This window comes from Talpa europaea, assembly GCF_964194135.1.
Source record: "Talpa europaea genome assembly, chromosome: 11".
In the NCBI taxonomy this organism is placed as follows: Eukaryota; Metazoa; Chordata; class Mammalia; order Eulipotyphla; family Talpidae; genus Talpa; species Talpa europaea.
The window spans coordinates 68,009,626-68,036,445 of NC_140078.1; the positions used below are offsets into that span (position 1 = coordinate 68,009,626).

Consider the following 26,820-nt stretch of genomic DNA (forward strand, 5'->3'; position numbering starts at 1 on the left):
CTTTTTTAAGGAATGCATAATTTTTTTGATGTAACCACAAAGAAAAATTGATGGGTTACATATTAAAGTATTAACAGTGTCACCTTTGGGTAAAAGAGTCAGAATCCGGGAAAATATAGGGGAGAGATTTTTTACACTTTTTTTATATAGTTTGGAAAGGAATTTACCATGAACATCTTTATTTTTATCACCAAAAATGTTCTTTAGAAAGGACTAAAGGGTCCTATTTATTCTTTTTTATACTCTTTATTTATAAAATAAAGTTAAAAAAATCCCTGAGGTGAGGTTAAAAGCTGACCTTCAAAGAAAAGCCATGTTTCAATACATATTAAAACTAAAATTCCTCATCATCTAGACCAGGGATTGGCACTCTTTCTGTACAATGCCAGCCAGTAGATATTCTGGGCAACCTCTCCATTGTGTACTGTAGTACGAAGTAGTCACAGTTCATGAACAAGTAAGTGTGGCTGTGCTCCCCAAAAAACGTAAGAGGCCGAAATGTGAATTTTATGTTATTTTTTACATGTCACAGAACAGTGTTATTCTTTGTACTTCCTTTTTAACCATTTAAACAAGTAAAACCCCCAAATCCTTGGTTCACAGCCATGCAAACACAGTCAAGGGCCTGTGGGTTATGGGGTGCAGACCCCTGCTGGGGACAGTTTCTCATACCACTTGGACCCTCCAGTCTGGAGATACCATCTGGACTATATGAATTATTGCTATTTTTATGTCTTTTAACCTGGTAGTTCCCACACAGTTCAACAATGCTTCTGTGGAAAATCAATACCATATGTTAACAGGACTGTTTGCAATTATTTCATTAGAGATAGAATCTATTTTCTCAGTTTAAAAAAAAAAAGTAAATGGTCAAGAAGACACGGATTTGCTTCAACCCATGCCAAGTTCAGCTTTAAAAATGACCAGAGTAAGAGAAGAATCTTTGACTCTTCACCTCCCCTGTTATTAATTATACAACTTAAACTTTAAAATCTTTTGCAAAGAAAGAAAAAAGGAAATTCAAAACTCTTCAGCCCTTTTTGGAACCATGAGTCCTTTCAAAATTTCCATGAAAACAGATATAATTAAGATTCAAAAAGCACCAATGTCAACAGAGGCACAAGCAGCCTGTTATTGTAGATCCATACATTCTAACAAACAAACAAAAAACACCACAAGCAAAATTAAAAGAACCACCAAAGTCTTCAGTGGAACTTATCAAAGTTAGTAGTTACTATTGAACATGTATTATGTGCTTGGCACAAATTTCTCATTTCATGGGCTCTATTGCCTATAGGGTAGGGAATTTTCTTCTCATTACAAAACCAAGGAATGCAGGGCTCAGGGAGATGAAGTGACTTATCTATTCTTGTGCTAAAACCCAGACTATAGAAATTGAAATTCAGAAATTTCACCCAATGCTCTTTTTGAGAGCCTAACAAAATATAACCAAAATAGATCTCCCATTCGATCCAGCAATTCCACTCCTAGGATCTACCTGAAGAATGCAAAGTCACACTGATTCAAAGGGATGTATGTGCTCCTGTATTCACTGCAGTACTATTTAGAATAGCCAAGTGAAGGAAACAATCTAACTGCCCTTGGATAGATGAATGGAATAGGAAGATGTGGTCTATCTACACAACAGAATACTACTCATCTATCAAAAAGAAAAATGAACTCTTGCCATTTACAGCAACATGGATGGAACTGGAGGAAATAAAGTTAAGTGAAATAAGTCAGAATGAGAAAGACAAATACCAGATGGTTTTACTTACATGTGGAATATAGAGAAACAGAACAAAGGGTAAAAACCAAATCAATAACAACCCCTACATGTCTGACTGTAGAACTGAGGCTACCAGAAGGGGAGGAAGATGAAGGTGGAGAGCAGGGCATGGAGGGAGCCCAGTGAACTCTGGTGAAGGATTGTGGGTACCTCACTGTTGGGTGTGGTAACATACATCCAAAGGGCTGTGATCCCATACCCTGAAGCATATATACAGCACTGTCAACCAAAGTTACTTCAATAAGCAAAAATAATTCTGAGTCAAAAATAAATACATAAAATAAAATGTGCTTTCGTCCAGAAAAGGAAAAGAATTTTGTGGTCTAAGATATATCACAGTCTTCTAATATATCTGCCCCAGGTTTCATGCCCTAACTTTTATGGCTGATAAAAAGGATTTCAAGCATTAGTTTTCTTTCCACTACTCTGGGAAGAAGAGGATCTTTGTTTTTTTCTGAAATGGAAAGAAACAACATGTTCTAATTCCACTCAGTTAAAAAAAAAAAATTAAGAAGTACCTCCAATGCAGCACTTGAATGTACAACCCTACATGCAAATCTTTTCTACATGGGAGGTAATGCTTGTCAGTCAATATTCAGGCACAGGCCAGAGGCTAATTCTAAGCCAAAGATAGATTTTTATTTACCTTTAAACAGAAGTGACAAGCAAATAGCACAGAATCGATTCTAATACTGGATCCTCAATTTCCTGTCACCACACTTAGACGCCTCACAGATGGATCTCCCTACCATTCATTTGGGGAGAGGGATCACTTGGGATCTTGGGCAAAGGAGATGAGGCTCGATTACTCCTGCCCTGGCTATTTTGCATCAGCACAGGTCTCAGGAGAGGGTGCCCAGGTCCCAGGTCCCAAGCTGTTAAGGTGCTGCAGCAACAACAGAACCAGCAGGAAGGGTGGTGGGGTTGTGGGCACCAAATTCTAGTTCTCTGCTGGTTTTTGTGTGTGGCCTCTTGCCAAATGCTGCTGGTATTCCTTCTCATTCAGCCAGGTGTCTGTGTGCCTGCAAGAGAGATTTACAGAGAGGAAGAGGTGCCAGCCTACGTGAGCAGCCTGTGTCGAAGACAAGGACAGCAACACAGGGAGATGGACAGAGCAAAGAGAGTTTGCAGACCCCTGAGGTGCACAGTAAATGTGCTGTGGGGACACAAGTGGACACTCACAAATAGTGATCCAACCAAGTGCTGACAGCCAAGTCTGTTGCTAATATGTGCATGAAGCAACATATTGCTATTAAAATAAAGATATTACATATTTAATTATACCAACTGCAGTTCGTGATTTAGCTGAACAGATGCTTGGAGTAAAAAGAAATAGTGAGCATGTAAATATGACAGAAGGTAAGAAAAGCAAGCAAGCAAGAAAAAAGGACAGAATAGGGTTGGATGGACATGGGTTGAAAGACGTGTGGGTAGAGAGAGCTGGGGAAGCGAGGAAGCAGGATAGGTCCTGGGAGAAGAAAAATATGTCAATGACGTGTGAGGAGGGACAAAGAGAGGTGAAGTTCCACTGGCTGAAAAATACCACCCCAGTGACCTCTGAGTACCAGAAAATGCAGAGATTATCAAATGCAGACCCTATCCCCTCAGGATGTGGAGGGAGCACAGAAGTGGAAGGGACAGAATGAGCACAGACCCTGATGATGCTCTGCACATACAAGGCAGGAGGAGATAAAATTAGATGAGATAAAGCTTAAGCCAGCAATTTGGAAAGAAAAGCAATCAGTTGAATAATAGAAAGGGAATAACCACAAAGGGGTAGGGGCACACAGGAAGTCTACCTATTCTGCCTTCCATGTAACTTCTGGAAATAACGCAGGCATCTCTGGGGGCCAGGCCTAAGGAAAGGGCTCAGGGACCTGAGGTGCTGTCTTTGTACACCCAAGTATCTGTGTTACTGTGAAAAGGTGTCTAAACAGCCCTCATATACAGAGAACACAACATAGAAAATGGATTCTGAGCCCCCACATTGCCTCAGGGTAAGTGATATCCTCAGTTTCTACGGGGTCCCCGCTCCCGCACAAGAGCTATACACATCAGCCTGTGAGTCTTTCCAGTATTATTCCTCCAAAATGCACTGCCTACATGATTTCATCATATTTGTAATTATTACCAACTCTGGTGTCATCATTAGGTGCTTAAAAATACAGCAGCCTTCTCAATGCCCTGCATATGGTTGATGCCAAATAATTGTTTGTCAAGTGGATAAAAGCAACCAGGCTGGAAAAGGGGACAGTAACATCTGCCCCAAATCTTCTCCTTCCATATTCAAGGAGGATGAGCCAGCAGCTACACAAGCTCAGTGCCCCCAACCCCAGAGCAGCTTTGAGCCTCCAGGGGAAACATCTCAGGTTGCTCACAAAGAAGAGAAGGGATGTGGCCCCTCCTGGCTCAGGTCATCGCAGGCCCACCTAGAGGTCAGAGCTGGCCAGTCACCACCAGGGCCTTCCTGATGAAGAAAACAACTGTACATATACCACATCTTGATCCATGTTCTATTTATGGGTATTTGCGTTGTTTCCATATCTCACCTATTATAAATAATGCTGCAATAAACACAGGGGTGCAGGTATCCTTTTGAATTAATGTGTTTGTGTCCTTTGGGTAGATTCCTAGGAGTGGAATTGCTGGATCGTATGGCAGCTCCATTTCCAAGATTTGAGGATTATGCTCAGTGAAATAAGCCAGAAAGAAGAAAAATATTAGATGGTTTCACTTATAGGAGGAATATAGGGGAAATAAATAAGGGATCAGGGAAAAAATAATTATAATAAATTAAAAAACAAAATTAACAGGCAAATATAAATCAGAGACATTCTGCAGGGGAGAGGGATCAAAACAGGGGAGGGAAGAGCACAAGGGACTATGGTGATGGTTCACAGGTGATTTGGTGGTGGGAATTCTACAGGGACTATACCTGAGAGGGGAAAGCATACACTGCACAAAAAGGAAGAATGATTTAAAATATATATGAAAGAAAAGGGGGCGTGGAGAGGGGGAGAGAAAAGAAAAAAGAAAACAGCTGTATAAAGAAAAGCTCTTCCTGATGCTTACCTCACAAAAGAATACAGTGAAGTGGGCCCCACAGACCAGCCCACAGTCAGTAACCAAAGGAGTTGAATACAAAATCTATCCCAAACTTTTTTAACCAAAGTCACCCAAATCTGCTGCCCATCTGCCTGAAGGTCCTCTTCCCAGAGATGATTTTTCAAATATATACCTGACCTGCCACTCAAAATGATTTAAGGTGACATGAAAATAAGATTTTTAAAATAAGGTGGAAAATCACATTAAAAAGTAAAACATTATATTCAAAGGCTTGACCAGTCCAGCAATCACACTCAAGCAGCAAATTCATCTTTGAACCCTGAAGCTGAGACAAAAAGGAGAACTTGTGGGAAATGCAGTCCTATTAACAGCCCAGAGACAGACCTCCCAACGGGGACACAAGGCAGTGGGTCTGTAAGGAGCCCAGTCTCAGCGCACAGTTCTGAGTGCATCTCAGCCTCCTTCATCGCTGGCTGTGCAGAGGAAGCCGAAGCCTTGGGAACAAACTCCTCCTTCAGCTCCTCAAGTTCAAGTGAGGGTCCCAGAGCAAAGACACCAGGACAGGACTCCCCATCGGGACTGGGGTGCATCAGGCACAAAGTCCACAATGGTGACATCAGGGAAGTGACCAGAATCCTCATTTGCTGTCTTCTGCTCAGCACATGGTGTTTGAAAGAATGTCAGGACCAATAAATAAGAACATAACGCACAGGAGACCAGTCAATTCAATAATGTCATAGTCTCAAACTCCCGTCAATGCCACTTATCTCAAATTGCAAGAGTGTTATCCAAGTCCTTAAAATTTCTTTATCTTTTTGTTCTCTTTCCCCACCCAGAAATGCCCACTATATACTTCTCTAAAAATTGTACATACCTACCTCAATACAGCTTCTTGGCACCTCAGTTTACCCCTCGGGCCTCTGGTGTGGTTGTGAGAATCAGGGACAGTGACTGCAACAGAGTGGCTGCGGCACAAAGGGCAATTTTTACTGGGGGTTAAGTCCCACCTCCTCAGAAGTGTCCTGGATCCCCTTCACCTTCTCTCTCCTTCCTTATGCCTTGCAGCACTTAACTGTACAAACCAGAGCCAATGGCACTCACCTTCCCTTGCTATTGATTACTGAGTCCACCCTACCCATAATGTAAGTAACCCATTGGGGAAGCACCTCCTGAGCACCCCTCACGTGCAGGAGTCCAGGGTCCCCAGTGCAAGGTAAGCAGAGACAGGTTTAAGCCATTAGACCTCCTGCCCCATGCCAGGCCTGGGCCTTACCCTCTCAAGCTCTGCTACCATCCTACAGGGAAAGCTTCACCCTTTTTTAAAAAGGGAGAGGGTGACATGGTAAAGGGGATCAATGGTATCGTGATGGATGGAAACTAGACTTTTGACGATGATCACAATGTAGAGTGTACAGACACGCCATCCTAATGCTGTACATCTGAAACTTATATTATACGCCAATGTTAGTGCCAATAAAAAATAAACTGGGATGAGAGGATGACCAGCAAGATCAACTTGATCCAAATTACATGGACTGTGAATGCCTGACACTGATACCAAAACCCTAGAAACAAGTGGCAGAGGACCCTCAGTGAAAAGAGCTGAGGGACAGAAACCCAGAGGGAAAACAACTCGAAAGTCCAAACAGAGTGGGTATGGCGGAAAGAATTCATTCATGACTAGAAGGCATCTCTGTAGAAAAATTTGACCATCCAGTGTGAAATTAAAGGACGAAAGGTTACAATCCAGGGGGTTAGCTAGAGAAGTAAGCCCCCAGTTAATTTAACCCTGTTTCTTTCCATCTAAACTCTCTACCCTGACACTCATTAGAACCAAAATTTTCTGGCTGCTGCAAACATTTCACTTCTCATTGTGTGGAAAAGAAATTTTTTTACTCCTGTCCAAACAACTAAAACCTAGCTGAGAATGTCAAGTAAAAAAATAAAGTGCTTCTACTCTGTCACTTTTTTTATCAGACTTAGACTATAACTGCCAATATAGATCTATCTTCTCAATTCAATTCAAATGCGTTACTGTTCTCATATAATTATATTAAACAAGACAAGGCAACAAGGATATCCTCAAAGAGGGGTTTGAGTAGCTAAGGAAGACTTCCTGAAGGAGGCTGGACTTAAGTCTTCAAAAACAAGTGCGATGTGGAGGGGTGGAGAGCAAGGAGGGGCATTTCATACTGGGGGAACATTTTATGCTAACATGTAAGTGGTGCCCAGACCCAAAACCCTTTTGATAAAAATCCTACCAAGAAACAAGTGGAACCCACCATCCAGGAACTGGTGACAGGAGGGAGGAGACCCCTGTCCTCAGAGGGCAACAGGTAGTCCAGGCCAGGCTGTGGATCTCTGCTCACAGACTCAATGCTGTTCCCTGGACTCTGGGAAAGAAAGTGAGGAGAAGATCCTTCTAAAGCATGTGGGAGCATTAACTCCCCCAGAGGTGCCATCTTCTAGTTTAAAGGGACTCAAGAGAAGCACAGTAAGTACTGCTGAACACATTGTGTAGGATGTGTGTCTAAACACATCATTCTGAAGAAAGAGGTGTAGAAGTTGGCATGCTTCCTAAAGCATCACAACACACGCCCAGAACTCTTCCAGAATGATTCCCTTTTCCCCCTGAACTGGATGCACTATCACTATGGGAACTGAGATGGTTGCTCCCAATTCCCTCTCACCCACTGCTTACTTAACACAAGACTTCTACTTCACCAAAATTGATGGTTTGTTTTCTTCTAACTTCATTCTATACTGAACTGTTTTTCTGAGTTAGAATGAATATGTAATCCTTCTGAACATAAGTCTCTCAAACACAAACTATATCAGTACACAAGTTCATTCAATACAGATGACAAAATATTTTCTCTGAAGTCATGTGACTTACTTGATGCAAAAAAAAAAAAAACAGGTGAAACTACTAGTTAAAAGATTTAATTTCAGAGCAATACAATCAAAAGATAGGGAAAATGGGATGCAGATTTTAACATGTAACAAAACTGCAATAATTGACCACTTCACAAACTCTATAAGGGAATGATAACTACATAATTCATTCTCACAGGGAGAAAAGAAATTTTGCTAATAAAAACAAATGCAATTTCAGCAAAAGGGTGTGAGTTCTTCATCCCACTGAATATAAAACACTTTGTAGCATCTCTGATGCATTATTTCATACACAACAAACATCCATAGATGTTTCATATGTTAAGAACCAAAAATTCTTATTTGGTCATTAAAGCAATTTTACCTTTTACCTAGTAGTCATCACCCTACACTCTCAAAAGGTAAATAGAATTCTGCACGTCACAGCAGACTACTACCAGACTACTCACTTTATGAGACAGGTGTGACCCTGATGCCAAAACCAGGCAGAGACATCACTAAAAAAGAAAATTACATATCCAATATCTCTCAAGTACACACATGCAAAAATCTTTTTTAAAATATAGAAAGGATAATATGTCAAGATCAATTCTGGTTTATCCTAGGAATAACATTTGGTCTAGCATTCAAAATTCAATGATATTTGCCACATTAATAGAAGGAAGAAAGTGGTGATTACCTCAATATGTGCAGAAAAAGCATTTGACAAAATTCAATGCCCTTTCATAACAAAAACCCTCAGCAAACAAGAGGAGGTAACTTCCTCAATTGATAAAGAACATTTATGCAAAACCTACAATTAACATTGTACTCAAAGATGATTTCTCATTGCATTTAAGACGAACACAATGATGTCCACACTTGTCACTTCCATTTCAACACTGTAATGAAGGTCCTAACCAAGGCAATAAGGCAAGAAAAATGCATGCTTACATGCGTAAAGGAGAGCATGAAAAAAAAGTCATCTTTATTACAGAATGCTTGCATTCATAGAAAATCCTACAGTCTTCAAAACAACTACTAGAACTAAGAATTTTGACAAGGTGACAAATGTAAGGTCACTATACAAAAGTCAAGCATCTTTCTCCATAATAGCATTAAACAACTGAAGAATTAATTCTATTTACAACAGTGTTAAAAGAAAACAAGATATTAGGGACAAATAAATCAATATGTGTGTGACCCCTAAGCAAATAACATTGGTGAGAGAAATCAAGAATACCTAAATAGAGAAATACACTATAGCCCATGACTAAAAGACTCAAAATTGTTAAATTGGCCTTCTCCCCAAGGTGATCTATAGGCTAATGTCATCTCAATCAAAATCCTAGGAGATTGTTTTGCAGAAACTGAAAAATGGCTATTTATTGAAGTTGACCTTAAATTTATACGCAAATGAAAAGGACCTAAAATAGCCAAAAAATTATTTAGGCAGAATTGGAGGAGGGAGTAACAACAAAAATGAACTTTTACTAACAACAAAGCTTCAGTAATCAAAAAAGTGTAGAAATGCCATAAAGACAAACAGATCACTGGAAGAGAAAGTAGTCCAGAAACAGAACCAAAGATATATGGTCCACTGATTTTCAACAAAGGTCCCAAGGGAATTCAATGGTGACAGGAAAGTGCTTTCAACATGTTGCTATAAAAACTAGGTGTGGGCCTCCCTGGTGGTGCAGGAGTTAAAGTCTCAGCACTATCAAGCTATCACCAGCCACTGCAGCATGAGTTTGATCCCCAGCCAGGGAGAAAGCCCACATGGCTCAGCAGACCTCTCCTGTCTCACCAGCTGCTCCCCGCTCAGCAGCGTATTTCAGTATATCTGCCTGTTATGCTCCCCACTGTTTCTGGTGAATCTTCTCACTCCCACCCCGCACCTCTGGCCTACACCCCAGTTCTTGCATGCATAAATAAATATAAATGTTTAAAAAAAAATTAACCTCAACCCCTGAAACTCACTATTAGGGAAAAAAAAAGAAATGGAACCACAGACCCAAATGCAAAAAATAAAACTATAAAGCTTGCAGAAGAAAACAGAATATCATTGTGACCTTTCTTTGGACTTAGAAATTATCAACCATAAAAGGAAAAAATCTGAAATTGACTTCAAATTTAAAGTATAACTAGATTTCTCTTCAAATATTCTATAGTTCAAACTCAAGTCTTCCTTCTCACTATTAGATTATCATCATCTAGCTATGTATATTGAGAATATTTCCAAAATGTTCTAAAATCTTTGGGAGGAAAGAAACCAGTTGTTGCATAGATTGTATCATTCCAAATATAGCTAAAACTCTGCGTTCTCCAAATTAAAGGACTACAGTTGGACAAAATAGACAGTTTTTCAGGATTCAGTTAGTCAAAATAAGGGGAAAAAATGAGAAATGACAAATGTCAAGAGAAGGGACTTGTAAGACAGGGATCCAAAGCAATTTTTCTTTTCATACAGCCTTTTATAACCATTCACATCACATATGAAGGAATTATTCCAACATCAGGAAGAGACAATGATACAAAATACCGTCTAACACACTCACTGACCCCATCACACACTCCTCAAATGATGAAAATCAAAGTTCATCTACCACACATGAAGTTGAACACACTATACACAAGTAGTCAGGATTCGCCAGTCAGTTTATACATGGAGATGCGGGCATGTAGGGAGAACACCCTCTACCAGGTAAAGAAAAGATGTGTATTACCTGAAACTTCCAAATCCATGGAAGTCCTCAAAACCATTTTACTTCAGGTAAATCCTCAGAACAATCCTGACTATAGAAAACCTGTGCTTTTGGCATTTCATTGAAAGGAGCCAAATATACATTAGTAAATATGTTATGATTCCACTGATAATTTCATGAATGGTAAACCTTAATTGCTGGTGGTAAAAGTCAAAATAGTAATTTTTTTGAGTGGGGGTATGGCGATGAACAAGGGCATGAAGGAAGCTTCTGGCAGGACAAATATTCTAGATCCTAATCTGGGTGGTAGTTACCTAAGGATATAGATATAAAATTTCATTGAGCTGCACATTTCACATCTGCGTACTTAATGCACCTCATTATGTTTGGCGTCTCTCAAAAACATTTGTTATAAATTTATGCTTTGGTCTCAGATGTTGGTGTATTCTGCTGCAGTTATCTTCTTTAGACTAGAGGTCTGGGTCTAGGCCTTATATGTCTTCACAGAATTCCATGCCTGGGATACCATGAGCCCATTAATCTGGTTTTAGTCTCAACCCTCAGTCAACTAGATTTACTCCCCCTAAAAACACCTAACAACTGATAACCCTGACGGAGACGATCTTGTTTTTTCTGGTTCTTGTGACCATTGTGCTCACACCTAACTGCGAGGGCAACATATTTACTTGCATAAAGCATTTACCTAACCTGATCTATTCCTGCAAATGTCTTTAAACAGAGGCCTGTCCAAAAGACACATCAGATGATGATGATGATGTTCTAACAATAGTTTATTTATTGGTTGCTAGGGGTACTCAATTTTTTTTTAAAGATTTATTTTATTTATGCATATAAGAGCTGGGGTACAGGCCAGAGGTGTGGGGCAAGAGGATTCACCAGAGACAGAGCAGGGAACAGAACAGGCAGATTGACCGAAGTACACTGTTGAGGGGTACAGAGGGTGAGTCAGGAGAGGTCTGCTGCGCCATGCGGGCTTGCTCCCCGGCCAGCTACGGGGATTGAACTCATGCTTCAGAGGCTGCAGATTGCTTCACAGTGCAGCGCTCAACCCCTGCACCACCATGGAGGCCCTAGGGTACTCAATTTTTTCAAATAATTAAAATCGTTGCAAGTATTATCCCGTAGTTCAAATACTACCAGGTTTTGAGGAAGAAATGAGCTAAGTGTGAATACACTAAGAATTTAACGTGCAGCTATCTTTCACAGCCATCCAACCTCCCTGAGAAAACCTTACCAAGAGAAATAACTTGGACCTCAGAGAATAAGTTTTTCAGATTCTAATTAGGAAGATATTTTTTTTTTAAGATTTATTTATTTATTTATACAAGCACTGAGTACGGTCAGAAGCGCGGGAGGGTGAGAGAATTCACCAGAGCCAGAGCGGGGAGCAGAGCAGGCAGAAGGACCGAAGTACACTGCTGAGGGGAGCAGCGGGCGGCAGGAGAGGTCTGCGCGCCATGTGGGACCCTCACCTGGCGGCCGGGGATCGAACCGGCACTGCAGAGGCTGCGGGCAGCTTCGCAGCCCAGCGCTCAACCGCTGCGCCACCGGGGAGGCCCTCTAATTAGGAAGCTATTGACTACAACTTTGAAATGCTATAAACTTGACATGTTATTTCATATAACAAAAATTGAATTCATTTGAGAGGTCTGTAATACAATCCTGATAAATCAGGCTCGTGAATAAAGATAGAAGTAGAAGGACAGTATTTTCTACTAAATGAACTCAAGGCTCTTTATTGTGAAAAATTATACAACACAGCATTCCAGCCAAATTTGAAACCGAAGTGGGAACTAACAAATTTAATGAATTACAGAGAAAGGCAAATCCACACTGGAGAAGCAGAATGCTACAGTGGACATAGGGGACCTGAGACGATTCCTAGACTGGGTCTTGGCAACAACTTTCCAGCCACAATGCCCATGCACAGGTCATCATTAAATGTCCTTATCTATAAAATGAGATTTGCAGCTCCTGCTTTGTTTCACCACAGCTATAGAACTATCAACTGAGAAAAGAAAGCAAACGACTCAATGGAGTGCAGTGCCCTGTGAGGGATGTGGGTGTGGGCAGTGCAAGAGAGTTTCATAGATTTACAGGATGGTAACACCACAACAAACTTCAAAAAGATGCTCTGGCAGTACGCATGCTCCTCTGCAGAATCAGGAAATAGCAGTAGCTACCTCGTATGAGCTGTTTCCCACGTTCCAGGCACTGTACTTTTTTCTCATTTCACGTTATTTATTACTCACAACTCTATGAGGTGGGTACCATTCAACAATGAGTAATTTCAGACTCAGTTATAAGTCGAGATGCACACTGAGGTCTTTCTCAAAAATCTCTAGTCTGTACCAGTCCACATGTGTGATATGAACCCCAGCAATATTACATGTATTCATCAGAATAATGCAGGTGACTGGAGAATGCCACTGTTCCACCTGTCCTTGACTCTCATGCATTTGAGAATCTCAAGAAGTGATCACCATGAAGGCAGCTAATATCAGAGTCCAGGTCTTAAGCGTCACCTGACACAAGTTTCCCTCCCCAGGCCTGGCAAGAGTAACATTCTAATGACAGACAAAACTTGGTGTCTAAATCCATGGTGTAGTTAAGACCACACGGTAACAAGATGCCATCCTCATAATGGGTATGTCAGGTAGAAATACCCAAGTTCAGCCTGCTCCAACAAGGATCGAGAATTCAAGCCCTATACAACTTCATCAGCAATCAATGCTTTGATATCTCTCTGTGCTTAGCCTCGCAGCTTAAGGTAAGAGTTGGTGCCACCCTGGGTTCAGGAAGAAGGTTATGAGTCAGTCAGGGTTTCAATACATCAGGCCACATGTCAGGTTCAGGATATGCATGTGCAGGGCAGGAAACAAGACTACCTAATGACTAGGACAGATACTCTGATGTTCTCTTTCGCTGAAAGGAAGGGGTAAGGATGTAGGCGGCCATCCTGAAGGCACAGAGGGAGGACGTGTCTGAGGATGGAGTCAGCACACAGGAAGTGGAGTCAGGATGGGGAGAGAAACCAGATCCTGATGACATCACCAGGGCCCCTGAGTGGACTCCAGATTTATCTCTGGACTAGTCAGTGATGTGGGCCAATAAACTACTCTTTGACTTAACCAATCTGTGCCAGGTTTGGGGCCATTACTTGTGCCCAGAGAAGCCCTAATAGAGGGGAGGCCTCCCCTATCCACAGGGGTATGTTCCAAGATACCCAGTGGATGCCTCAAACTGTGGATAGCACTGAACCTTATTGACACCATGTTTTTTCCCCTATACATACATCCTTATGATAAAGTTTAATTTGTAAATTAGGCACAGTAAGATTAACAATAGTAACTACTAATGATATAAAATTACAGCATTATGCTATAATAAAAGTCATGTGAACCTGGTTTCACTTTCAGAATATCTTATATTGTACTAATATTTTCAGACCAAAGTTGACTGCAGGTAACTGAAAGCAAAACCATGGCTAAGAGGGGGGATGCCTGTAGGTAGGCTAAGGGCTTTCTGTACCCACACTGACCTGTGAGCTCCTTGGAGTAGACAATTAAGTTCTCCCTCCATTAATATTCAGTACACTGGGTTCATCCTTAGCGCATTCTGAGCCCTCCAAATATACAGGAATTAAATAGGTCACCTCTAGGCTTTAAAGAGTAAAACCTACACCCAACGCAGAAAAGACAAACCTATAAAATCCTATATTGATCATTTAGTCATTAGTTCTAGTTTACTCTTGCTGTGGTTCCTGACCTCCCCCACTGAAAAGCTGCCATATTTATTTATCTGGTCCACTACCAACCTCCATCTTCTCCCCAGGCAAAATTTTTGAAGAAAACAGAAATGAATTCATACCCAGATCTAACCCTTTCCTCATATAAAAGACAAATATTCACACATATATGAATAACACTGAATACTTTTCAAGGCTCAATAATACACAGAAATCACTTAGAGGACCTGTGCTCACTCGTGAGCATTAACTCCTGCCCTGAAGTGCTAAGCAACTGCTATGAATTAGAAGCAAAACTGAGACTTTAGTATAGAATCTTACGCTTAGACTCACACTTCACAGGAACAAAAGACAAACTTTAAATATTCACCCCAGAGTCCTTGCTGATTCAAGTGAGGATAAGACAGACCAGTCTTTCCTCAGCTGCCTACAAAAGGAGTTCCAAAAGCTTTTTCCCCTAAATGAAATCTCCAATGCAACCTCAAAGGCATATATACAAGGGAGGGAGGGAGGGGCGGAGAGGAGCGGTTCTGAGGATAAAGGGAATGGGAAGACACAGCTCCATTCTCCCTGGCCTCTCCTGCTGCTCCAGCCCCAAAGATACCTCCAAAAGAACCCCAAGGCTTGTCCCAGTATCATTCCATTGCTTCTCGGAAGATAAGAAAATCAAGGAATAAGCAGCAAATTAATATGCGGTTGAAATTCATGGCTGCAAGGAGTGTTTAAAACCATTTCCAGTTTCCTTGGCTGAAAAGGCCAGATAGCCACAGGCTATGTGAAAAGAAAACAAAGGCCCAAGTAATTCAGCTTGAAAACTAACTTTGCTCCAACCAAAAAACTCAGGCCCTGGTAAAAGCTGACCAAAGAATTTACTAAAGTGAACCCAAAAGCCTTGAAAGCCAGGTGGGCAGGTGCTCTAACCTGGGTCACATCCTGGTTCCATGACCTTGTCCTCAGAGCCCTGTCCCTGACAACAAAAAGCAGACCAGCTGAGACTAAGATGCTTCAACCAGTGTTTAAGATTTTTATGCAGATCTTTTGTAAACTGCATTTCTCCTGCTAAACTGGTGCATAAATTTATCTTGTAGTTTGGTATGCTGACACAGTAGTCATTAAGCTTGTCTGTGTACAGAATGGTTTTCTACCTCTGAAGGAGAAAACAGAAAAGTTCCACTATTAAGAGAGAGATTCTATGTTTATGGCATGGGATTCCTTCTACAATTCCCTGCTTAACCTTCGCTGCTCTGGGATTCCTTCCCAGGATGTCCTTTTGGGAAACACTCACCCACTGCCCAATTTAGCCAAAAGTAGCCCATACTTTCTCAGTACAAGCATGAAAATTCTCCAGCTCTTATAAAAGGCAAAACGGGCAACTCTTCCTGCAATAGAAAAAGTACACCATTTCTTGTGGTCGCCAGTTCTAAGACAGAATTGACAAAGTTTCAGGAAAAGTGAAAAAAGTGACAATGTTTCAGGGAAACTCATATCTGAGAAGTCCATCAAAAATGGATCTTTCCTTAAAAAGAGAAAGTCCACAGATATTCACTAAATGAGTACACTGTCCCCATCCCGAAGCAGTAACGGAGACACACTGTCCTTGCCCTCAAGACTCTCCCAGTCTGGTGGACAAGGATGACCTCAAAATTGGCAAGTGTCTGTTTCCCAAGGCTTTCTTTAAGGTCAAGGACAGACCTCGCTGCAAAAAATAGATTCTGGAGATAGGCTAGAGAAAAGGGAGAAGAACCCAGTGACCTTTCCTAAATTAAGTTTTCTTCATACTTTCCAATGATGAGAAGGCAAAGAAGGGCTGAGGCAAGACTTGCGGCCTAATGTAGGTTAAATTAAGACTAACCCATGTCTCCGAGAAGTTGGGGTATGTGTGTTTGAAGCCTGGCCCTGTGTAAATGAAAATAGACAACATGGCAAGTGAAATGTACATAAGGAGAGTTGCTACAAGACGTGCATCTAATCTCACTAATTTGCTGTGAGCCTGGGTAGTTCCTTGTCTTCCCTGAAATGCTCCCCAGACTCATCTCTGGTCTCATCTGCAGCAAAGTAAAACCACAATGCCTTCCATCCTTTCCAATGAAGCACTTCCTTTGACCTTCGTGCAGCCCTGTGACCTTGGGTCAGCAGTTCGGACAGCCCCTAGGATTACAGGTCCCTGGAATAAGGTCACCTCAACCAGGACACTAAGCAGGACTAGGTCAGCATCTGCCACATCACTGTCTCGGGACACCAGTGTTCCAACTCCTCCCCTGACATGTGACTTCACAATCTTGCAAATTCTTTAGACTGCCTTAAAAGAAAGTTCCCTCCTGAAAGTTTACCAGTTAACTAATGCAACTCAAAGAATTAAATTCAAAAGTTCTTCAACCTCTTCCCCTTGAGCAAAGAAGAGATCAATTCATTCATTCATTTTAGGATTCAGTCTGTCCAAGAAAGCACACTTCTCTCAAGCACCTTTCTGCTCTGTTTCTGCAAGTGAAATCTACCAGCTGAGGGGAGGGAAGGCACCAATCTCGTACTGGCAACCAAGCCCAGGAACACGGGAAAAGCAGCATATCTGCCACCAGGGCACAGACCATCTCATCTGAGAAGGGGGTTTGCCAGAAGACCTGAAGCACTCATGCAAATAGCGAGTCTGAGTATCAGGTGAATGAGAAGTATCCAGAAGTCAGATCAAGGCTGTCAGTCCAAGCCACCAACCTGGGTCGGGGGTGTGGACAGAATGCCAATTCTACAGGCCAGTGCTGTCCAACAGTGTTGCTGCAAAGATGGAATGTTCCGTATGTTCTGTCTACAATAGCCATGTGTGGATATTGAACAACAGAGATGTAGCTAGATGACTGAGGAACTGAGTTTTAACTTTTATTTCATTTTAATTAGTTCTTATAGCCAGGTGTGACTAGTGGCTACCATTCTGACAGGTCTGCTCTTGGTGGGCCCTGTGACAGAAAGTACCAAATTTTTCATAGGATCCTTCTCTATGGATTGGGCCTTGGGCCCGTTCCATCTACAAGCAGAGTCTGCAGTCTGTGTTCTTCAAAGGAGATGAGAACAGCAACTAGCTACCAACCTTCTTTCCTACACACCCCTAAACTTCCCACCCTAAGAAACAGTGGGGTAGAAACTGAGCATGCCCAGTGGTGAGAGTCAGGAAACAAATTCCACTTCTGACTTTTTTCAGTCTGTGATCTTGAGGAGGACGACTCCTCTCTAAACACAGAGCCTCCTCCCATCACTAGGACAAAGTAGCTGAAATGTGCAACCTCACAGTCCTATCCAGCTATAAGACTCTAAGAATGTACATGCCACTTCAAAATTTAAAATGTTCATCCTTGAAGGACATCATCAAGAACATGAAGAGACAATGTGCAGAAAGGGAGAAAATGTTTATAGTCATGTATCTGATAAGAGACTGATATCCAGAATATATGAAGAATATATAAAGAACACTTACAACTCAACAATAAAGAATAACCCAATTTTTTTAATGGGCAAAGGATGTGAACAGACATTTCTCCAAAGAATACATACAATATTCTAGTAAGTTTATTGGCTGATAAGCACAGGAGAATATGCTCAATGCAAATCCAAACTGAGATACCACTTCACATCCACTAGAATGGATAAAACCCAAAAGACAGGGGCCTCCCTGGTGGCACAAGGGGTTAAGTCTCAGCACTATCAAGCTATCACTAGCTACTGCAGCATGAGTTTGATCCCCAGCCAGGGAGCTAACACACATGGAATGGCAGACCTCTACTCTCTCGCCCACTGCTCCCCTCAGCAGTGTATTTCAGTAAATCTGCCTGTTCTGCTCCCCACTCTGTCTCTGGTGAGTCCTCTCACCACCCCCTGCACCTCTGGCCTACACCCCAGCTCTTGTATGCATAAATAAGTAAAATAAATCTTAAAAAAAAAAACCCAAAAGACAGACAATAACAAGAGTTGACAAGGATGTGGAGAAACTGGAACTCTCATACATTGCTGATAGGATTGCAAATGATGCAGCTACTTTGGAAAAGAGTTTGGCAGTGCCTCAGAATGTTGAAGTTACCAAGTAATGCAGTAAATTCCATTCCTAAGTATATACCCAAGAGAACTGAAAGCATGGGTTCACACAAAAACTTGTACATGAATGCTCATGGCAGTATTATTCATAACCAAATGAGGAAAAATCAAACATCATACAAAAATGAGCAAGTAATATACATATATATAATTAAAAAAGAAAAACCAATGCCTATCAATTTACTAAAGGATAAATGCAAAATGCTCATACAATGAAATATTATTCAGCCATAAAAAGGAATGAAATATTGATACCTGCTGTAACATCAGAGAATCGTAATAGTATGCTGTGAAAGAAGCCAGACACAATAAACCATATTAAATTATAAAATAATGATTATTATAATGTGATTTACATAAAATGTCCAGAATAGAAAAATCCATTGAGACAGAAAGTAGAGTAGTGGTTTTCTTGGAGGCTGGGAAAACAAGTGGTGGGGGTGGGTAAAGGTGGAGAGCGGGGAGGAAAAATAGGGAGTAGTGGCTAGTGGGGATAGGATTTCTTTTCAGGGTGATGAAAATGTTCTAAAATTGATTTTGATGATAGTTGCACAACTCTGTGAATACAAACTACCACAAAATTGTATATAAAACAAATAAAACCCACCAAATTGTATAATTTATTGTATAATTTAAAATGGTGAGATATATGGCATATGAACTTTATTTCAACAGACCATTTCTTAAAAAGAAAGTGTATACCATCATCCCATCTACTTAGTAGAGGCCAATTAATTCTGTTATTACCCTCAGGTCCCAAAGCCCAGTGCGGGACCAGTGGTGATCATCTGAGCCCAGCTACAAAACACTGACAAGTCAAAGATGCTCCACTTGTAAACAAGGGGACTATTTTTAAAGCAGTCTTTGTTGTCTCACACAGCTTCACACACAGCAAGGGTGGAGCTCTCTTTGCTACAGCTAAGATTAAAATGCCCAACTTAACTGGTATCAAAAGAGCTCTTTTTTAAAGGCAAGGGGAAAAAAATGCAGAAATTTGATATAGTCTAAGCCAAGGCCAAGGAGCCCTCCTAGGAACTGAAGTAATTCTGTCTGCTTGTGTAAAACACTCAGTGATGGTTGTAAGTGGTACAATTACTTCTGTTCCAAGGACCCCCACGTCCTAGCAAAAGTCAGACATGTATCATCACTCCCAGAACCCCACAGCTCAGCCTCCCCAACTCTGGTGACATAAAAATGTGCCTTGCCAGTGATAAAGGAGACCTTTGAAAACCAAGCTGTGGCAGGAGTGAAAATCTCACTTTATCATTTTCCTGGGGGCAAAGGCTAACACAAAAGGGGTAGGTGGGTGGCTAAGGCGGGTGGCTCTCACCAGAAGAGGACAGTCAGACCTGAGGAGATTACAGACTTGGAGAAGTATGACTGCAAACTAGTAAGGCTGTTTTGTTTAATAAATGTCCGAATCACAGAAATAAGTGTTCCCTTTTAAGTGGTCAGCTTCAGCAGCTGGACACATGATTCTGGTCATACTGCCAGACAGTCCTCAGAACATTTTCAAACTACCAGTGAAAGACATTCCTCTCAAGATTCTCGAAAATAAGAAAACTTGGTTCTTTGGAGATAGATTTGAATTTTCTTACCAATCTCAAGAGTTTAAGACCAGTGAATAAGGTCAGCTATCCACCTGGATCACCCTATTTTGAGCCAGAAGCAAAGCAAAACCGAAAGTAGAAATGAGCTCTGAAAGCAAAAACAAGTGTTCACACAGCAGGAATGAGGGTGCAGCCCCTAGAAAGATGACTTGGAAGAGGGTTCCATGTTTGGTTGTGTAAATTCTAATGTGTTCATTAAGCAATCACAGTGTCTCCCACAGGGAGCTCCATCTCCTGTATTTTGCTCCCATGTTGGAAAGAGACCATCAAATCCATATTAAGAAAACAGTCAAAGCAATTAAAGCAGCCTCAGGGTGCCTGATGTAGACACAGGGATGCTTCATTAAATGGTCAATCATTTACCAAATACTCCCCCCACCCAAACAGTGAAAGATTTAAAGCAGAGGGAAGACTGGGTCCCTGCCCACAAAGAAGTTCACACACCTCTCAGATATAAGAGACGCACAAGATCAAACATAAGGAAGGCTGTGGTTCAGATGCCAGGACTGCTTCCATCCCAGCGGCCGCGTGCGAGGTTCCACAAAGAACGCCAGCCAACTTCACAAACCAGGTGCAAACCACCACACACAAGAAGTCAGACCCACACCTGAGAGCCGCCCTCCCGGGGTGGCTATCCAGCTGCAGGCAGGGACTATGCACTTCAGTGTCTCATCACAGACAAGGCAGGCTTGAGGAACAGAGAAGTGGTATTAACTATGCTTGGTTGACACTTAAAACCAGGAAATAGCATTTGCTTGCCTAGAGGGCTGGCTGGGTCACAAGTCTACCCATTACTAGGCAGAAATCGGTTTTGTGGTTTGCATTTCACAAGCACAGTGAATTCTGCAAATCTCAAGGAGCTCAAAGAAGTCAGGACTTCAAATCAAGACTGGTCTTTGAAATCCGTGGAGGGGGAGGGTCGGAGCTTCAGATCTGACTGGTTTTTTCAGTCCTTTCCTCCCCAACCTCAGCCTCTCTCCAATACCCCACTCAAGGGTGGCTTTCTTCTGTGGGGGGGGCCCACAGGTGACAACGGCATCTCAGGGAGACAAGAGTGGATCTGGGGCTTGGTCTCGCACTGCATCCTAAAGGAAGAGAGGGGGAAGCTGAGGCCTGAGGCCTTTCCCCGAATTCCCTCTTTTCAGCAGACAGTAATCATAAGGGTAATCCCTTACACGTGTAAACGGCTCTCTCGCATGGAAAACACTTTCACAGATATCCCATTTGACTTTTCACTCCCTACTTTATGACCCGTGAGGACAGCAGGGGCCACAGAGAAGCAAAGGCACAGCACAGGAACTCAAACCAGGTCCCTAGACTCCACGTCCAACCTTCTTTCCGGGACATGCCTCCTGCACACAGCAGGCACAGGCTGACATGGTGGAGCCAGTGACCACAGTCCCACTGTTACAGGGCAGGGAGAGGGGCAGCCCAAACCCCGTAAACCTGCCTATTCTATATAGGGTTCTGCCATCCGCCGCATTAACACAAAACATGAGACTTTAATGGGAAGGAACTTTAATACAATTAGGAAACAATACAGGGAAGGCAAGAATCTAGTTTCTAAATCAAGCACCCAAAGTTACCCATCCCCTCGTGGGTAAAAGTCCATCCAAATGGGATTGGCCCAGAGCAAGGCCCCAAAGCCTGCCACAAGTCTAAAGCATCTTCCAGTGGGGACCCACAGAAAAGGGTCAGAAACAACCAGACAAGCCCAGGAGGAAAAGAGAAAAATCAAACTCAAGATAAAAGCTGCCACTGTCACCTCCCCACGGGTCTCACCCACATCTGTGTCACCCCCTCCACGACCAAAAGACAAGCGTAGTTTCTTCGCGTGTCTCTAGGCTCCATGTGCCTCCTCCAGGTCTCCTTCTGGCTCCATCCTGCTTCCTTCCTCAGTCTCCTCTGCAGCTTCTTCTCTCTCTGCTCAGCTCCACCCTCCCTTGGGTGGGGCAGGGAACCTGGAACCTCCCCCTTTCCTGGGGACCACCCTGTTACATCATGACATTTATGACCTCAGCACAAAGTCGTTCAGTTAACCTCTCTAGGCTTCGTTTGCCTCATCTGCATAATGGGGGTATGAGTCACTACTACCACGAGATTTGTTGGGAAGACCAGACAAGGAAAGAGGCCTGGTGCCTGCATCCACAGGATTTGAGTCACAGTCCCTCCGCTCGCTTCCAGCAGAGGAACACGCTCCCATCTGAAACCCCAGGGCCCCCGAACTGTACTGTCTCTGCTTTCACCTACAGAGGACTCTGAACACAGGGCTCCTGCTGCAGAAATGCTGACCTCAGCACCCGCGCAAGATCAGCAGGCAGCCTCCTTGCGGCAGCTGTTCACCGGCAAGGGCCCCCTGCAGCTCTGTCTGCTGTTCAATGCTGAGCCAGGAACAGAAACTGGCCCCTGGGCCACAGAGGAAAAGGGGGGAGAAACACCAACACTAGGGAAAGGGCACAAGGATGAAACTGTAAATGCCTGCCTGCTCCCAGGGGAAGAGGGGAAGATCCCCCCTAACCTCAGCCTCTGCTGAGCCATGAACTTTGCTGGGAGGCAGGAGACTCTCCCTGCCTCCTTTCTGAGCAAGAGTAAATGCCTTTTGGCAAACTGGGGCTGACTCCTGTGTTATTTTGATTCCTCACAAAGACCTCACGCTGTAGGTAAACATTATCAATCCTATTTTACATATGAGGAAACTAAGGCAAAGGACAGTAACAGAATATGATCAGTCACAAAGCTAGTTAACAGCAAACCCTGGGACCCAAACCCAGATCAATTTCCCCCAAAGTTTCTGCTCTCCTAGGGATAGAAAAGGTTGAAGAGAAGGGAGGGGGTAGTCAGACAAAGGCAGGTCCTGAAAGCCTGAAAAGCTGAGACTTCTTGTATAAGGAAATTAATGATGCGGCAGTGGTGGTTCCCTTACTAAATTACTTTTAATCCTCTCGACAACATGGGGGCACTATTATCATTCTCAGCTTAGAGTTGAGGAAACTGAGGTCAAGGACTACATGGCAGAGAGGAACAAACAACTGGGTTCTGATGAGCTCTGGCAAGTTGCCCACCTGTAAGCTCTGGTCTCCCACCAAACCACCTGCAGGACAACTCAGTTGTGCCCGGCACACAGAGCAGTGGAAGGGCCTCTGCCACCACCGGCTGTTTCCTCCTGGGTGAGTCACTGACCAGCCCCGGGCCAAGGCCACCTGCTCTGTACAGTGTGCACAGTCCTCACAAGGTAGCTGTGGGGACGGAACTAGACACTCTGGCATACGCACACATAGGTGCTAGTGATCACGGTCATGATTCCAGTCCTAGCAACCACAATCAGCCTTTCTGGGAACACGGCTGCCCTGACAGCTGTTCTGCATCTTACATCATGGCTTTCCTCTTCTGAGCAACATTAAAATCAAGAGAATGCCCGGGGTCTCCCACCTGCACCAAGCAGGGAATGAGAGACAGCCTGGGAAGTAGATTCCCAGTTTGTCTGTGAAGATCAGGACATAGTCCCTGCCTCACAGGACCGTGCCGAGGCCAAAGGACAGCACCCCAGCACACCCCAGTGAATCAATCACTCACCCAGCGGCGGCCCATGCTGCCCGCAAGTTCTCTAGGAGCAGGACTTGGGATAAGAACCCTGTTCATTAGCCACTTTAGTTCCTCTTTTACATGAAAGGAGAAGACTCAGTTTACCTAGCCCCAGAGGCCAATGGCAAAGCCAGAACTGACCCCTTCATCCTAACGGGCCACACTGCGGCCACCTAGAGCTCAGCACAAACCCAGGCCGCACCAGAGCTCCCACTTTCTATTTTCGACAACGCTTTTCAAGAAATTAAAATGCCGTAAAAGCAACTTCATGCCCAAATTTCCACTCCTCTACTCATTCCCATTTTACCTAGACAATTCAGAAGGCACTTTAGAAGGTCACAGAGCAGGTGTTCACCCTGTTCTTTCTGGTCACAGTCTTCCAGCCCCACTCCAGCCTGGAAATGCCTCTGGGTGGCGGGAAGGAGGAGGTATGGAAGCAGTTTCTACGCCAGTCCCCAAACTTAGGTTCCAAGGTCTAACCAAAATCACGAATGAGAGGCCTGCCCATGGAGTTTCACCTTGAGTTTCAACTTTTGCTCTGCCGCTTGGGCTCACCCTCCTCTGTGCGCATCCAGACGGCGTCTGCAGCAAGCCTTAACTTCCCTCGTGCTAAAGCATGGGCGCTTGCGTCAGAAAGCTCAGGTGTAACTCCTAGCCCCGCCAGTTACCAGGCCTTGGGGCCTCCTGTGAGCAATTTAACACTGAGCCTTGTTTCCCACCTAAAAAGCAAGCACTTCAGCAGTATTTCCTCCCTGAGTTTATGATGAGGATAAATGAGAACGAAAGAAAATTATACTTACCAAGCTCACCTAGCTCAATAAATGTCAGCCACAAATTAGTAAGGAAAAAAAAGACATCTCTGTACCTACAGTTACAGTCAAAAAGACAGGGTATGCTAACCACACTAAAATAAGGCAACTGGGCCTCCCTGGTGGCCAAGGGGTTGAGTACAGCACTATGAAGCTAGCTACAACCTCTGCAGCAAGAGTTCAATCCCCAACCAGCCAGGGAGCTACCCATATGGCACAGCAGACCTCTCCTGCCTCTCCCACTGTTCCCCTCAGCAGTGTATTTCAGTCAATCCACCTGTTCTGTTCGTCACTCCGTCTCTGGTGAATCCTATCACACACACACGCCCGCACCTCTGGCCTGAACCCCAGTTCTTATATGCATAAATAAAAATCTTTTAAAAAATAAGTGAAATAAGGCAACTGAGGAAAGATAGAGGGATTTGCTAACTAGTTCTGCTGCTTCTTCCCTGCCCAACCATATTCACTGACCAATGCCCTGACTTTTTCCATAAAATAGTAAGGCCATCTATGGCCAAGTGATTGCTGCAAATTGGAACTTATGAACAAAGTAAGAGAACAGTTTATGAGTTAAACAGAGAATGAAGAACTAATCAAAACTATCTTTTGAAAGATAAAGAAAAAAATGGAGGTGGTATTAAATGTCAATTGACTGTCCAGCCCGCCCTGAAGAGACATTCGTTTGTGATCTAATTTTCCAGATGCCATAGCTGTCTCTGGTATTCTCTGACCCTGCACTGGGCAGATGAGAAGCACCTGGCTTCAATTAGGACTCCCGGCTGCTATGGGGGTGAGTGAGAAGAAACACTGAGCTCTCCTCTCACACTGTGGTCCTGGGTAAGTCAAGTGCTGGGTCTGAAAAGTTCAGAGACCTCCTTTCTGACTCTAACCTGAGTCTGCCACTCCCTTACAACACCATTGAGAGTAAATTAAAACCAGGCATCTGACCAACAATTGCCCCACCTGACTCTGCTGGTATCACTTAGAATGCTTAGCTGGCAGTCCTAAAAGATATTAACGCTTCCCCTGCCCTGATCAAAAGAGGACTACCTCTACCTCACCTGGTTCTAGGGAAAGATTTCTTAAATGCCTCTCTTTTTCCAGATTCTTGCTAGGTGTCACCACCTTCCCTAAATCTAATTTAGAACTTTAGATGTTTTCATTTCACTCCCACCAGATAAAAATTCTGAAAAGAGATTCAGATACATTTGCCATTAAATTATAATTCAATAATACAGAATAAGTGAAAGCCCAAAGAAAAGCTCACTTTTGCATGCTCAGGAATAAATGGACTAAGGAGCTAATTACTAGTATAAAAGGGCAGCATTTTACCCATTCAAGCTGTTTTTGTACAATTTAAAAGCAGTCATTTAAATATAAACAGTATTTCATTATACCCCATTGTTATCTATTTACTGAACATTCAAGGATGTCCTCTTAAAAATATTGGCCATTTCCTCAGCTTACATTAGAGTGAAATAATAAAACTATCTCTTAAAAATGGGGGGTTGCATTAATTCATACTATCCTTTTGTATCCTGACTTAAACGGGGTTAGGACAGTGAGCAAATATATTTAATGGACTATATTTTATATATAATAAATGCTTCAAAAGTTATTTAGGTATGACTGAATCCACATCTACGTGAAACTATTCTTTTTGAATCTTTGCAGTTAGTCCTAGAGTGATTTATATCATTAAAAAGTGAAGCGCTAATAGAATGTAGAAGTGCTTTCACTGTACCACAGATTGATGCTGTGCCTTAACCTTTTAGAAGCTCTGAAGCCAGACATCATCTGCTGGCAGGACTCTAACAAAAGCACAGCGAAGACATGGCTCCTGGAGCCACAGCAATGCACCTGGGACAGGGCCCCACGCTGTAGGCCCCTCCTTGGACTCCGCTCCTAGAAAGTGCTTCTCTGAATGAACATGGCTGCTTCCCTGTGTTGAGAGGATAAAGAGGAGGTGCTCCCTTTAGCTGCCCCTGCTGGAAAACCTAAAGGCCAATTCAGTGACTCCTGTTAACAGAGCCATTCACTTGGAACCCCTGGGCAAGCTGCTCCCTGTGGATTCTCCATTGCTCCCATTTTTCACAGAGTTCCATTTTCAAAGTTTGTGGAAGTAAAAAGAGCGTAAACCGATATAAATACCACAAAAACAGAGGGACTTTTTTACTGGGTGTGAAAATAAAAGTTAATAATCTAAGAACATGGAACAGCAGAAACATACCAAATCCACTATTTTGCTTCTGCAACAGGGACTTAGAATATCTTTATCTTGGAATTGAACTGTAGCAAACGTTCCAAAACTAAGATTTGTTTTCTGCGCTGGGAATTTATTTACCTATTAGCTTCCTAAAATGAAGGTTTCACTTAAAAGAGCCCCAGAACCCAAGGGCACAACACCCAAAGTAAGGAAAGAATAATAAGCTCTGGTGCCTTTCATCTGGTCAGTGGTTCAAAAGAGACTACGAAATCTAGTGCTTGGGGTTCATGGACTTTCTGCCCACCAAAATCCAAGAGAGAAGCTATCCCCCAC

At 42.8% G+C, this 26,820-nt stretch overlaps 1 protein-coding gene across 5 annotated transcripts in view; it reads right to left on the reverse strand.

Annotated features, from left to right (window-relative positions):
* CACNA1D (calcium voltage-gated channel subunit alpha1 D) overlaps positions 1-26,820 on the reverse strand; it is a gene marked incomplete at both ends in the record, with an annotated part of 357,356 nt that overhangs the window by 229,263 nt on the left and 101,273 nt on the right. The gene's annotated exons all lie outside the window — the stretch shown is intronic.